Here is a 15,775-nt window from a genome sequence, read left to right as displayed (position 1 = left end):
AATGCACTTTCTCTTGATCGGAAGTAGGATGCCTTCTCTCCTTTTTCAAGCAAGTTTTTCTTGTGAAGTCTTGATGTTAGAACTTCTGAAGCCTCTTTGGATAGTCCCAAATCTCATGCCAAATCATTCAACTCATTCTGATCAAATCCCTTACTAGCTGAGTCATCTTCAATTTCAAAATCTTCATCATTGCTGTCACATAGTTCTTCACGATACTCCTGTTTTTCGAAAGAGGGTAGTTCAATGAAAACTGGCACTGTGATTTCAGCTGAATGAGGTACTGGACGTATAGCTGATGGTAGACTAAGATACTCTGTTTTACATTTATTTTTCTTGGTATAGCCTGACGTTTTCACTATACAAAAGTAACAGTCACTTGAATGATCTCTGGGCTCTCACCAAACCATAGGTATCCAAATGGCAGTTTATCGTGTGTTCCCTCTGACCACATCTGTAAACTCTTGACACACTGCACACCTTGTGAGGGGCCCAAGACTTATACTGATCACCAAGTTTTACTTTAAAATATGCAAAATAGGCTTGCCTGATAAATGCACTGATGTTTGTCCTTTAACAAAATGAATCAGGATTGTTTAGGCACTTACCACAAGAAATAGCAGAGGCAGACATGATCTGAAGAAAAGGAAATAAGTACGTATGTAAATAAATAAATCCTGCTAACTTCTTGTATACAGACAAGAACTCCGACTGCACTTTTGGAATACGATTCACTATATAGAGTGGCACACAACCTCTCACCCCCACTGTCTCATGTGTAACTGCATAGCCTAGACAAGTATGAACCTGTTGCTGGTCTCCACTCAAGGGAGGTTTGCTCTCAGCCAATAGGAGAGCACTAGTACTTCCCTGAATCCAAGCTTGATCCAGTGTAGAGTGGTCGCATTAAGATAAGATGATTAGAAAAAACGACGTGATAGAAGAAAATTAACTGCAGTTTTGAAATCAGCATGCCTGTTTAAGTCTAAAACAGCTAAAAAATTGAACTCAACAGGAATTATGTTAAAAATTGTTGCCCTGTGTTATTAACAACAGTTTGTTACAGTACTTTTTGGTTTCTACAATTATTAGTGTGAAAGGTAGTATTTACTGCAACTTTGATTAGTAACTCAAAATCTTGTTTTCTACATAATTTAAAAGATCTATTTTATAAAATTGTCAGTTTATGTTTTGGGGTACACAACATAAAAAAGGTAATTTTGTGACAACAATGAAAGGGATGGAGATGTATCTGTAAAGGATCAGAATTTTTATGTTATCTAAGTTTTAAGCTGCTACCAATCCAAATTAGTGTTACAACTTTAGGTTGTTAAATGTAACCCCCATGGTAGCCACAAAGAAAATAGCTTTAGAAATATACAAAAGAAAATAAGAAATGTAAACATTTCACTACAAAAAAATCAACTAAATAAAAAGGAAGACAGAAAAGCAAGAAATGGAAGACAAAAAAAAGCTATAAGGCATATAGCACAAAGACTGAAGTCCCTCATTAGTAATTACTTGAAATGTAAGTGGATTAAACTTTCCAATCAAAAGAGATGGGCAGAGTGGATAAAAGCACATGATCCAACTAGATGCTGTGCACAAGAGACTTGGTGTTCAAAGACACAAACAGGTTGAAAGAATGGAAAATGATAGCCCAGGGAAATGGTAACCAAAAGGAAGAAGGAAGGGGTGGTTATACTAACATTAGACAGAATAGACTTTAAATCAACAAAGGTTACAAGACATGACCATAAAAGGATCAATACAGCAATAACATAAAACAATTGTGAGCATTTATGCACTTAATGACAGACATCAAAATATATGAAGCAAAAACGGACAGAAGATGAGAAACAGACATTCTATAGTTAATAGCTGGAGACTTCAATACCCCAATCATAGTAATGGACAGAGCCATCAGAAAATAATTAAGGAAACACAGGACTTAATACAATAAATCAGCTAGATCCAACAGAGAGTCATGCTCTGCATAATGATATTTCAGTCAATGTCAGACCACACATACAACAACAGTAGTTCCATAAGATTACAAAGGATTATAAGGAAAAAGTTTCTTTCCAGTGTTGAAAGAAAAGGCTGGACCTGATTAATGTTGAATTTACTGTTAAGCTCTAAGTGGTTTAATTAGATAAGGCTCACATGCTGCCTTCATGGCTGGGGCCCCAGTGTTGCTGAGGGAGCAAGGGAAGAGGGCTGGGAAGGAAGATAGCCTACACACCCACACCTGCCCCGGCACATACACACACACACATGACACCAAACTCCCTGTTTCTCTTTCCTCTCAGCCATTTCTCTCCCTCTACCTCTTTTCTCTCTTTTTTATTACTTCTCAGGTTTTATCTGTGGGTGTCTTTTGACTTCTGTGCTCCCTTTCTCCCCTTTCTTCCTCCCTCTGTCCTCCTCATGTCTACTCTTCCTCTGAGAGCACCTCCCTCCACAGCTCTTCCCTCACCAATTCAAGGCACGTGCACACACACTATCTTTTTTACCTTATTTTTACTGTACTTTTTCTATGTATAGATACCATTGTGTTACAGTGAGAGAGACTGGGTCCCTCAGAAAGGATGAAGAAACTACTCAGACACTCACCATCTAAGGAAGGAAGGGAGGGGGACTTTTCTGAGGAAAATGGCCCCTGTTTATTAGCCAGGGTTTTTATCTACTTTCTACATGCAGAAATGCATAAGAAAAACATGCAACCCTTCACCAAATGGTTGGGAGTAATAACAAAGGGAAATGCAGATCAATCAATACAGGGTTGAAACACACAGGTATTTTACACAAGTTCAAAAACATTTCCTCTTACTTAATCGTTCTGTTCTTCACATTCTCCTGACAAAAATTTGGGGCTATTCAGAGAAAAACAGACCAAGTTCCCTTTTCCTTAAAAGCCACTTTGCATTTCCATTCTATCTTTAAACCGCCCACAGAGGGTGGGATTCATAACAAGCATGAAGGACAAAAACCAGCCGGTTAAGACCCAGGTTCCTGTCTTCAGGCTCCACACAGCGGTCATCAAAGTCTTTTGAACCATGCCTGCCTGTCTCCCACATTACAGCTGCCTACAATATTCAGTACAGTAATATGCTGTACAGATTTGTAGACCAGGAGTAATAGGCTATACCATATAGCTTAGGTGTGTAGTGGGCTATACCATCTAGGTTTGTTAAGTCCACTCTGATGTGTGCACAATTACAAAATCACCTAACAATGCAGTTCCCAGAGTTTATAACGATTGTTAAGTGGCACGATACTATGACACATTACCTAACAACAATATACATTCTCTTCAAGTATATGTGGGAAATTTTCCAGGAGAGACCATGTGTTAGGCCATGAATTTAGTCTCAACAGAATTTTTAAAAACAATGATCTTAATGGCTATCTAGATTACTATAAAGTCCCATTCATGTAGTATATTTCTACAACTTTAGTTTTAAATTTTTTTAAAAATATATTTTATTATGTAATTATGGTTTTCCCAATTTTTTTCCCTTTGTCCCCCTTGCACCTGGTGCCCCCATTCCCTGCAGCAACTACTTCCCCCTTAGTTCATGTTCATGAGTCATGCCTATAAGTTCTTTGGCTTCTCCATTTCCTTTACTACTCTTAACATCCCCTGTCTATTTTGTACCAATTATGCTTCTTAATCCCTGCACCTTTTCCCTAATTCCCTCCCTTCTCCCTCTCATCTGATACTCCTCCAAATGATCCCCATAACCACAATTCTGTTCATATTCTGGTTATTTGCTTAGTTTGTTTTTTTCCTCTTTCTAATTTAAAGATTTTATTTTTAGAGAGAAGAAGGGAGGAAGGGAGGGAAACATCCATGTGTGGTTGCCTCTCGTATGCCCCCAACTGGGGACCTGGCTTGCAACCCAGGCCTGTGCCCTGACTGGGAATCGAACTGTCGGCCTTTCAGTCTGTAGGCCAACGCTCAGTCCACTGAGCCACACTGGCTAGGGCCATGCTCATTTTCTAAGTGCAAACTAATGGATCTCCTTCGGGCAGTCCTGAGCAAGGGCCCAGAAGGACCAATCTTGGCTCTATCTTTCCTGACACTCCTGAGGTAGGAAGGCTGTGTCCTTTCCTTGGAGCACCAAAATTGGACACATTTATCTATTCATTTATTCATTCATTCACCTAACCAATATATGTGAGCACCTGTTATGTGCCAGGTGCTGGGGGTAGCTCTGACGCTTGTGGGTATGTAACGGGGTTACATGAAATCCATTGGTGGCAGTTTAGGGAGGTAGCAGAAAGCAAAAAGGGAAGTCTGAGATTGGATAGAAAGTAAACCGGAGAGACACGTACTTCTCTTACATCGGTGGGTGCAGGACGGTAAGTCAGTATTTACAGTGCATAGGGATGATATGTCGGGGAACAAATCTCTAGTGGGAGACTGTACCCGGAGGGATCTGGGAAAAAGGGGATTGCTCTGACATGCCCTGACATTCCAAAGGTATGTTATCACACGTGCACAAAGACGACAGGTTCAGGTACAGTACACACTGACCTTTGTCAGGGAACATACCCACCCAGGACGTCCCTACCTGCCGCAATTTGTTTCTAGCTGTTTTAATTTCAGACCACCGCGTGTGGTTACTCGAGGTCTCTGAGTGTGTAAGGCCGCCAGGCAGGCCTCTCTAGAGCTTGTCAGGTTTAACAAGGGGCCCCTTTCCAACCACACTTGGCTAGGCGAAGAGCCCTCCGGCCCGCTCACCCCGCTTTTCTGGAACATCCCCTGAAAGCCTCTCTTCCCCGCTCCCTGCACCTGCCGGAGGTATGCAGGATGCAAGATGCATGCCGAGGAGGGGGATGCCTCCTGTCCCTCCTGCATCTTAGCTGGTTTCAGTCCTAATGCGTGAGGCTGCTCTATCCAGCCTGGGTTCCGCCATCACAACCATGAATGGTCCAGGAACAGAGACCCGAGCCTCCCCCCGCCCCCTGTGTGGGGCAGGGCGCTGGTGAAAGGCTCCATGGAGCGGTCCCAGACACCAGAGCTCACTAAAGCTGCCCTTCAGCTCAGACATTTCTGGACCGGCCTTCTCAGAACAGACCCCATGGCCATGGGACTGTGGGAATGGACGTGGGGAGGAACTAGGCAGCCGCGATGTCCGGCCCGCTGCCCCAGACTAGTTTGTTTTTTTAGATTCAGTTGTTGATAGTTGTGAATTTGTTGCTATTTGTTGCTATTGATTTGAATACTGGCTTCTCCCCTCTATTGTTGGTTCCCTGTAGATTTTTCTTTATTTCACTTTGTGTAACCTTCATTTCTTTCTGGGTCGTTTTTATGTTGCCATACTCGATGAGTTCTTTGTGCATCCTGTTCACCAATGTTTTGAACTCTGCATCTGAAGCTGGTTATCTCAGTTTCATTTAGTTCTTTTTCCGTGGTTTTGTCCTGTTCTTTCATTTGGGCCACATTTCTGTGTCTTTTCAATTTGGCAGCCTCCCTCTGTTTCTGTATTTTCCAATCACTTCTCTTATTCCCTATATGCAACTGGTGCCCTTCCAATTGTTGCCCTGGTGCTGAATCCCAGAGGGGGCAGGTTTGCATATGTTCTAAGTCCATGTGGGCCCTTTAAAAGGAGTCTCCTGAAAATCCAGCAGTTTCTTCCATCACCCCAACTCCTGCTCATTTTTACAGCTCGCAGTTATGGGGATTTATCTTCCTGGCACTGGAACCCTAGGTTGAGCGGTCTTGCCTGGAGCCGGGATTGCTCGATCCCAAGGTATCCCTCCAGATTTTTACCCATCCCAGTTTTTATCCACCACATGTGAATGTGGGACTGCGAATTCACCTATCACCACCTCTCTACACCACAATACAACTTGGCACCACTCCACCCTTCTCATCTCCACCCCTCCTACCTGTCTGCATAAATGGGGCTTCTTTAAATCCTTGGTTGTCAGATTTCCATACAGCTCGATTTTCTAATGGTCCTGGGTGTTATTGGTTTTGAGGTCTAGTTGTAATTCAGTCTGTGGTTGCTTGAGGAGGCAAAGTGTGTTTACTTATGCCTCCATCTTGACCAGAAGTCTAGTTTTAAATCTTTAGATGACTTAAAAAAATTTTTTATTCATATTGTTGACACGATTACAAATGCACCCATTTTCCCTACTTCACCCCTCTACCAGTCCCCTTCGCTGGTCACAACGAGGTAAAGTTAGAAATCAATAAGAAATCTAGAAAATTTATAAAATTGTAGAAATTAAGTAACACTTTTAAACAGTCAATGATGGATCAAAGAAGAAATCATGGGGAAATTAGAAAATATTTGAGATGAATGAAAAGGAAAACACAATAACTAAAACACATGACACAACAAAAGCGGTGCTAAAGGTTAAGTTTATAGTTTTCAATGCTTATATTTAGAAAGAAAGATATAAGCTCTGATTGGTGTGGTTCATTTGGTTGGGCATCACCCAACAAAGCGAGGGATCACCAGTTTGCTTCTGGGTTGGGGCATATGCCTGGGTTTCTGGCTCAGTCCTTGGCCAGGGTGTGTGCAGGAGGCAATCAATTGATGTTTCTTTCCCTCTTTTTCCTTTCCTCTCTCTAAAAAAAATAAAATATGTAAAAATAAAAAGAAATATAAACTCTACCACCTAATTTTACAATTTAAGAAACTATAAAAGGAACTAAACCCAAAGCTAGCAGGAGGAAATAATACAGATTAGAAGAGAGATCAATGAAAAAGAAAATAGAAAAATAGAAAAAGAAAAAATCAATGAAGCCAAAAGTTGTTCTTTGATAAGATCAACAAAATTAACAAATCTTTAGCTGCATGGTCTAGGGAATACATAGAGAAAACTTAAATTACTATAATAAGAAGTGAAAGTGGGGTCATTGCTTCCAATTCCACAGAAATAAAAAAAGACTTTAGAGAATACTATAAACAATTATGTGCCAAACTGGATAACATGGATAAAATGGGCAAATTCCTAGAAACACAAAACCTACCAAGACTAAATCACAAAGAAATAGAAAATCTGAATAGACCTATAACTAGTAACAAGGCTGAATCAGTAATAAAAAAAACTTCCAACAAAGAATATCTCTGGACCTGATAGCTTAACCAATGAATCTGACCAAATATTTAAATAAGAACTAAATCCAATCCTCCCCAGCCTTTTCATAAAAAATTGAGGGAACACTTCCTAACTCAGTCTATAAGGCCAGCATTACCCTGATATTAAAACCAGAAAAACTACAAGAAATGACACGTTTACATCCCTTATGTACAGTGGTGCACAAAAAACTCCCAAAATTTGGCAGCACATTAGAAAAATGATATACCATGACCAATAGGGATTTATTCCTGGAATGCAAAGATGGTTCAGCACATGAAGACCAATCAATGTACATACCATATCAACAGAATGAGGGAGAAAAATAACACATAATTATTTCAATTGATGTAGATAAAGTATGGACAAAATCAATACCTTTTATGATAAAAACACTCAACAAACTAGGAAGAGAATATAATAAATGTCACATGTGAAAAATACAGTGAACATAATACTCAATGTTGAAAGACTGAAAGCAGTTCTCCTAAGATCAGGAACAAGGCAGGGACACCCACTTTAATCACTTCTATTTAACATAGTACTGGAAGTTCTAGCCAGAGCAATATGAAAAAAAGAATCCAAATTGGAAAGGAAGAAATAAAATAACCTTTTTGCAGATGGTATATGTACAAAATTAAAGATTCCACTAAAAAACTATTAGAAGAAATGAATTTCGCAAAGTAGCAGGATATAAAATCAACACACAATAAATTGTATTTCTGTATTCTAACAATGAACAACCTGAGAAGGAAACTACAAAAACAATCCTATTAACAATCGTGTCAAAAATATTTATACTTAGAACTTAACCAAGGAGGTGAAAGAGTCATGCAATAAAAACTACAAAAATTAAAGAACTACAAAAATTAAAGAAATACAAAAATTACTGAAATTAAAGAAGACATAAATGAAAACACATCTCATTTCATGAATTGGAAGGCGTATTGCTAAAACATCAATAGTATTACCCAAGGAGATCTACAGAGTCAATGCAACCCTATCAAAATCCCAATGACATTTATTTCAGAAATAGAAAAACCAATCCTAAAATTCATATGGACTATTATGGGACCCCACATACACAAAACAATCTTTTTTGAAATTATATTTTACTGATTATGCTAGTACAGTTGTCCCAATTTTCCCCTTTGCCCCCCTCCACACATCAACCCCCACTCTCTCAGGCAATCTCCCCATCATTGTTCATACCAATGGGTCATGTGTATAATAAGTTCTTGGTTACTCCATTTCCTATACTGTACTTTACATCCCCATGGCTATTCTGTAACTATCTACTTGTACTTCTTAATTCCTTCATCTCTTCACCACAGCTCCTCCCATCTGGAAACCATCAAACTCCTCTCTGTATCCATGATCTAGCCTCTGTTCCTGTTTGCTTAGTTTTTTATATCCAATGTTGATAGATATGTATTTATTGCCATTATATTGTTCATAGTTTTGGCCGCCTTTTTCTTAAACAAGTCCCTTTAATATTTCATATAATAATGGTTCGGTGATGATGAACTCCTTTAGCTTTTTCTTGTTTGGGAAGCTCTTTATCTGCCCTTCCATTCTAAATGATAGCTTTGCTGGGTAGAGCAACCTTGGATGTAGGTACCCACTTTTCATGACTTTGGATATTTCTTGCCAATCCATTCTAACATGCATGTCTCTTTTGAAAAATCAGCTGATAGTATTATGGGAACTCCCCTGTAGGAAACTAACCTCTTTTCTCTTGCTACTTTTAAGATTCTCTCTTTATCTTTAACCTTTGGCATTTTAATTATGATGTATCTCTGAGTGGGTTTCTTTGTATCCATCTTGTTTGGGACTTTCTGTGCTTCCTCGACTTGCATGTCTATATCCTTCATCAAATTAGGGAAGTTTTCTTTCATTCTTTTTTCAAGTAGATTTCCTATTTCCTGCTCTTTTTCTTCTTCTGGTACCCCATATGATGTGAATGTTGGAATGTTTGAAGTTGTACCAGAGGCTGCTTACACTATCCTTTCTTTTGGGAGAGGGGAATTCTCTTATCTTTTTGTTGTTCTGATTGGTTGTTTTTTGCTTCCTTTTGTTGCAAATCATTGATTTGCTTCTCATTTTCATCCACTTTACTGTTGTTGCCCTGTAAATTGTTCTTTATTTCAATTAATGTATCCTTCGTTTCTGACCATATCCTTTTTATGCTGTTGAGGTCCGCACTAAGATCCTTGAGTATCCCTTAACCAGAGTTTTGAATCTGCATCTGAGAGATTGCTTATTTCCATTTTGTTTAGTTCTCTATCTGGATTTTTGATCTGTTCTTTCATTTATGCCATGTTTCTGTCTTCTCATTCTGGCAGGCTCCCTGTCTTTGTTTCTGTGTATTAGGTAGGGCTGCTTTGACTCCGTTGTCTTGATAGTATGGCCTAATGTAGTAGGTGTCCTGCAGGGTCCAGTGGCACAGCCTCCCCTATCATCCAGGCTGGGTACCTGAAGTGTACCCTTCATATGGGCTGAGTACAACCTCCTCTTGTGGTTGAGCCTTCGTTGCTGTTGGCAGATCAATGGGAGGGATTTGTCCAGCCCAGTCAGCTGCAAGGACTGGCTGTGGCCACTAACCATCAACCTCCACCCCCATGGAGGATCAGCTGTACAGTAGGGTGGTGGTGCTCTGATGTGGCCTGTAGCTGTCCACTGGGTGTACAGGCTCTGGGGCTTCCTGGGTGGTGCAGACCACGGTCAGCCACCACCTGTGTTCTGCCCTGGGCCACCCTGCATGAGATACAAAGCAATCTGAGATGGCTGCTACATGTGCTGGGCTTAGAGGTTCCCAGGCAAAGCCAAGCTGTGAATCTAGGCTGGATGCTGCCAGTGCCAGGTCTGGGACCATTTAGCAAGAGGTATGGGGGCTGGCAGCTCACTGAGACATCTGTTGCTTGTATGAGAGGCTTTAGGATGTTAAGAAGCATGAGCCAAGACCAGCTACTCATATGGAAAAGTGACTGTTAACAGCTTGAGTAGGCACATATTTGGGTGTGAAAGAGCCTCAGGGAATCTCCAAGGCAGGTAAACAGTGGTAATCAGGTTGATGGGAGTCTCAGATATGGCACCTGCCTGCTGGCTCTGTGGGGAGAAGGGTTCAGAAAAGGGACAATGACCTCTGCCTGCCTTTGTCTGGAAGAAAGCTGTCCCTCAACTCTTGTTTGATGCCAGACACTTCAGTTCCTCACTGTATGTCACTAGTGCCTTTCAAGCTGCTACTCTGGTACTGGAGCTCAGAGAGAGTGAGACTAAGTCTGTATGTCTTTAAGAGGAACTGCTTGGGGCTCCAATAGTTTCTTCTACTCACTCAGTCCCTGCTGGTTTTTGCAGCCAGAAGTAATGGGGACTTATGTTCCTGGCACTGGAACCCTAAGCTGGGAGGCCTGGTGTTGGGCTGAAACTCCTCATTCCCAAATATCCCTCCCAAATTTTTATCCACCACATATAGATGTGGGACCAGCCCATTCGGCGTCTCTACTTTCCTACCAGACTGGATGGATGTGGTTTCTTTAATTCCATAGTTGTCAGACTTACATTCAACTCTATTTCTGACAGTTCTGAGTTATGGTTGTTCTATAGTTTAGTTGTAATTTTGACGTGGTTGTTCGAGGGTGTGGGCCATGTTTACCTATGCCTCCATCTTGACTGGGAGTCCAAAACAATCTTTTTTTAGTTTCTTTTAAAAAAATATTTAGTTTTAGAGAGAGGGGAATGGAGAAAGAGAGGGAGTAAAACACTGACAGTTGTTTCTGGTGTGCACCCCAACCAGGAAATCGAACTGGCGACCTTTTGATTTTGCGGGACAATGCCAACCAAGTCACACTGGTCAGGTGACAAAACAATCTTGAAAAAGAAAAACAGAACTGGAGGACTCACCCTTCCTTTTTCAAAATGTATTACAAAGCTACATTAACAAAAACAGTGTGGTACTGGAATACAGACCAATGGAATAGAGGCCAGAAATAAATCCTCGCATATATTGTCAAATGATTTTTGACAAGGGTCCCAAAAGAATAGTCATTTCAACAAATGATGCTGGGAAAACTGATGTCCATATACTAAAGAATCAAGTTGGACCCTTACTTAACATCATATAAAAAAAAAAATTAAAGTGTATCAAGGACCTCAATAAGACCTAAAACAATGAAACTTTTACAATTAAAAAAAGACTATGCATGAAAAGGACACTATCAACAGAGTAAACAGGTCACCCACAGAAGGGAAGAAAATATTTGCCAATCATATCAGATAAGGGATTATTATCCAGACTATATAGAGAACTAAAACTCAACAAGAAACCAACTTGATTCAAAAACAGAAAAGGATTTGAACAGATATTTATCCAAAGAAGAGATACAAATGGCCAAAAAGCACATGAAAAGATGTTCAACCTCACTAATCATTAGGGGAATGTAAGTCAAAAATACAATGAGATGCCATCTCACACACATTAGAATGACTACTATCAAAAAAACAGAAAATGTATTGGCAAGGTTGTGGAGAAATTAGAATCCTTGTGCACTGTTGGTGGGAATGTAAGGTGGTACAGTCAATGTGGAAAACAGCATGGAGATTCCTCAAAAAGTTAAAAAAAGAACTACTATATGATCCTGTAATTCCACTTCTGGGTATATACTCAAAAAAACTGAAAGCAGATTCTCAAAGAAATATTTGTACACACATTCACAATAGCTAAAACATGGAAGCAACTCAAGTATCCACTGATGGATGAATAAACAATATGTGGTATAAACATACAATGGAATATTATTCAGCCTTAAAAAAGAAAATTCTGCAATATGATACATGAGTGAACTTCAAGGTTATTATGCTAAGTAAAATAAAGCAATCACAAAAAGACAAATACTGTTTTATTCCACTACATGAGGTACTTAAGAGTAGTCAAATTCATAAAGACAGAAAGTATAATGATAGTTGCCAGGGACTGAGAAAGGGGAGAATGGGAAGCTACTGTTTAATGGGGAAAGAGTTTCAGTTTTAAAGATGAGAATTATGGGGGTGGATGGCGGTTATGGTGGCACAAAAGTGTGATTATTTACTACCACTGATCTGTACACTTAGAAGTAATTAAGATTGTTATTATACTATGTGTATTTCTCCCATAATAATACAAAAAATGAACTCAGATGGATCAAAGAATTGTCAAGGACAAAAAAGAACAAAGATATTTCATTACAGTTTTTTTTCACAGTAGCAAAGACTAGAAGCAATCTACCTACCAGGGAATATTTAAATGAATATATATCCACATATATATTCATATGTATTCATATGTGTGTGTGTGTGTGTGTGTGTGTGTGTGTGTGTATAAACTGGAATACTATCCAGCTATCATAAAGAAAGTAGATGGTCAGGACTTCTGGCCAAGATGGAGGCATAGGTAGATACACTGCATCTCCCTCCACAAGTAAGAAGGAAAACAACTACCTCAAAATTGGAGAAACCAGAAGTTCCAGAAAATTGAGCTGCTGGAAGTTCAACAATAAAGATATAACGATGAAATACTCATCCAGACAGGTAGGAGGAATGGAGCCGAGATGGAGAGGATGCTGTATGGAGGTGGCAACAGCAGCTATTGCCAGCCAGCGGAAAGTGCTGTCACACATTTTAAAAAGTAGGGAGGGACACCAGGGGAGCGCTCCCAGCACCACACCAGACTGCACAGCTTCTGGCTCCAGTGTCAGGGAAAATGCCTCATTTCTTCTGACTGTGAAAACCAGTTGAGGCGGAGGAAGAAACTGCCTCTCTTAGAAGAGTCCATTTGTTTAGAGGGCCCCCACGGTCCTTGAACGTCCGCAGACCCACCCAACCTGGGAACCACAAACAGAGCAACAGCTGGAGGAGTGCCAGTCCCAGATTGGAAGTGGAAGTGCCTGGAAAAGGAGCAAGTGCTGAGCAAAAAGCCTTGTTCCCTCTCAGACCCCTCCTCCCACATACAGCACCACAACATGGTCAAATGGGTCGCTCCATACTGACGAATACCTAAGGCTCTGCCCCTTACAACATAACAGGTGTGACAGCTCTACCTAAGACACAGAGGCCTGTGAAGTTGAGGAGACAGAGAGGTATGGCTCAAAAGAGGGAGCAGATCAAGGTTCCAGTGGGAGAACTACATGATGAGGAGACAGCCAATCTAACAGATGCAGAGTTTAAAACAATGGTGATAAAGATGCTCACAGATTTGACAGATATACTTGAGTATGGCAAATGCAGAAGGGAAGAAGTGAAGGCCATGCTAAGTGAGACAAAGGAAAATCCACATGAAATCAATGGTGAAGAGAAGGAAACCGGGGTTCATATCAATGATTTGGAACATAAGGAAGAAATAAACAATCAGTACAGAAGGAGGAAACCATAATTGAAAAAAAATAAGGAGAGACATAGGAACCTCTGGAACAACTTTAAACGTGCCAACATCCAAATAATAGGGGTGCCAGAAGGATAAGAGGAAGAGCAAAAAATTGAAAACTTATGTAAAAAAATAATGAAGGAAAACTTCCCAAATTTGGCAAAGGAAGTAGACATGCAGGTCCAGGAAACACAGAGTCCCAAACAAGCTAGACCCAAAGAGGACCACACCAAGACACATCATAATTAAAATGACAAAGGTTAAAGATAAAGAGAGAATCTTAAAAGCAGCAAGAGAAAAGAAGAGCGTTACCTACAAACTGGTTCCTATAAGACTATCAGCTGATTTCTCAAAATAAACTTTGCGGGCAAGAAGGGACTGGCACAAGGTATTCAAAGTGATGAAAAGCAACCAAAATTACTCTATCCAGTGAAGCTATCACTTAGAAGAATGGAAGGGCAGATAAAGTGCTTCCCAGACAAGGTAAGCTCATCGCCACCAAGTTCTTATTATATGAAATGTTACAGGGACTTATTTAAGAAAAAGATCAAAACTATGAACACTAAAATGACAACAAACTCACAACTATCAACAACTGAATCTAAAAAATAAGAACAAAATCCAACTAAGCAAACCAGAATAGGAACAGATCATGTGGAGGATTATCAGCTGGGAGGAGGGAGGGGGAGAAATGGGGAAATAATGCAGGGACTAAGAAGCATAATTGTTTTGTACAAAATAGACAGGGGGATGCTAAGTATAATATAGCAAAGGGTGAAACCAAAGGACTTATATGCACGACCCATGGACATGAACTAAGTGGGGGGGGGGGAGAGGATTGCTGAGGGAAGAGGGGTACTGGGCAGGGGGGAGCAAAGGGGAAAAAATTGGAACTACTGTAACAACACAATAAAATATACTTAAAATTTGACAACAAACTCAAAACTGTCAACAATAGAACCTAACAACTATAACAACAAGAAAACAGACTAAGCAAACAATCAGAATAGGAACAGAATCATAGGCATGCGGATCATTCGGAGGGTTATCAGCTGGGAGGGGGAAGGGGAAGAAATGGGGAAATAGTGCAGGGACTAAGAAGCATAATTGGTTGGTACAAAATAGGCAGGAGGATGTTGAGAATAATATAGGAGAGGGTGAAATCAAAGAACCTGTATGCACAACCCATGGACATGAACTAAGGGGGTGGGATTGCTGGAGGGAAGGGAAGTACTGGGCAGAGGAGAGCAAAGGGAAAAGCAATTGGGAAACTGTAACAGCATAATCAATAAAATATACTAAAAAAAATAAAAAAGAACGTAGATGGTCAGATAAAGATATATGATTTCAAAGATACATGGTTCAGTAAAAATGGCAGATGCAGTACAGAAGACTGCTTATAGTATATTCATTTGTTTAATATATGGGTCATATAAACATACTCATGTACTAATGTATACACAGAATATTTTGTAAGAATACACAAGAAACATACATGGGTTGGGTTGGGAGGACAAGATAACTAACTTTACAAACTGTTTGAAAAAAATATCTTAACCCACATTTTTAAAACTTAATCCAAAAGCAAACTAATTCAATGTTCATTTAATGTTTGAATATTGTGAAGTTTCTTTCCTATAATTGAATGAGCAAATATTTGATAACCGACTAGGCAAATGCTATTAATTCAAAACCAAGTCTGAAAGTCCTAAAATAGTGAAAAATTACCGTATATAAATTCAATGTTTTTCAATCATACAGTAATTTTAACCAACACTGTCCATGTGAGAATTGGTGCTATTTACACAACAGCAAGGACCTACTTAAAAGAAATGGAAAAAAGAATTACTATCAAGTCTCCTAGAGATATTGTTGGAAGAAGAGTTAGTTATAACAGTGAAATGGCTTAAACTTAGAATAATAAGCAATAGAGGATCCAGTCAAGATGGTGGTGTAGGCAGATGTGGATCACCTCTTTGTAAAACCAATCAAAATTACAACTAAAATATAGATCAACCATCAGCCAGAACCTTCAGAAATAGAGTTGAATGGAAGTCTAACAACTACAAAATTAAAGTACCACATCCATCCAGATAGGTAGGAGGGGAGCAGATGCAGAATGGGCTAGTCTCTCACCCATGTGTGGTGGATAAAAACTTGAGAGGGCTATCTCAGGAGTGAGGAGTTTCAGCCCCACACCAGGCCCCCCGCTCAGGAGTCCAGTGCCAGGAAGATAAGTGCCCATAATGTCTGGCTGCAAAACCCAGTGGGGATTGAGTC

Source organism: Furipterus horrens, unplaced genomic scaffold, assembly GCF_987537825.1.
Source record: "Furipterus horrens unplaced genomic scaffold, mFurHor1.1.pri manual_scaffold_5, whole genome shotgun sequence".
NCBI classification, from domain to species: Eukaryota; Metazoa; Chordata; class Mammalia; order Chiroptera; family Furipteridae; genus Furipterus; species Furipterus horrens.
The sequence above is the reverse complement of the archived record's forward strand: the minus strand, read 5'-3'. Positions refer to the sequence as shown.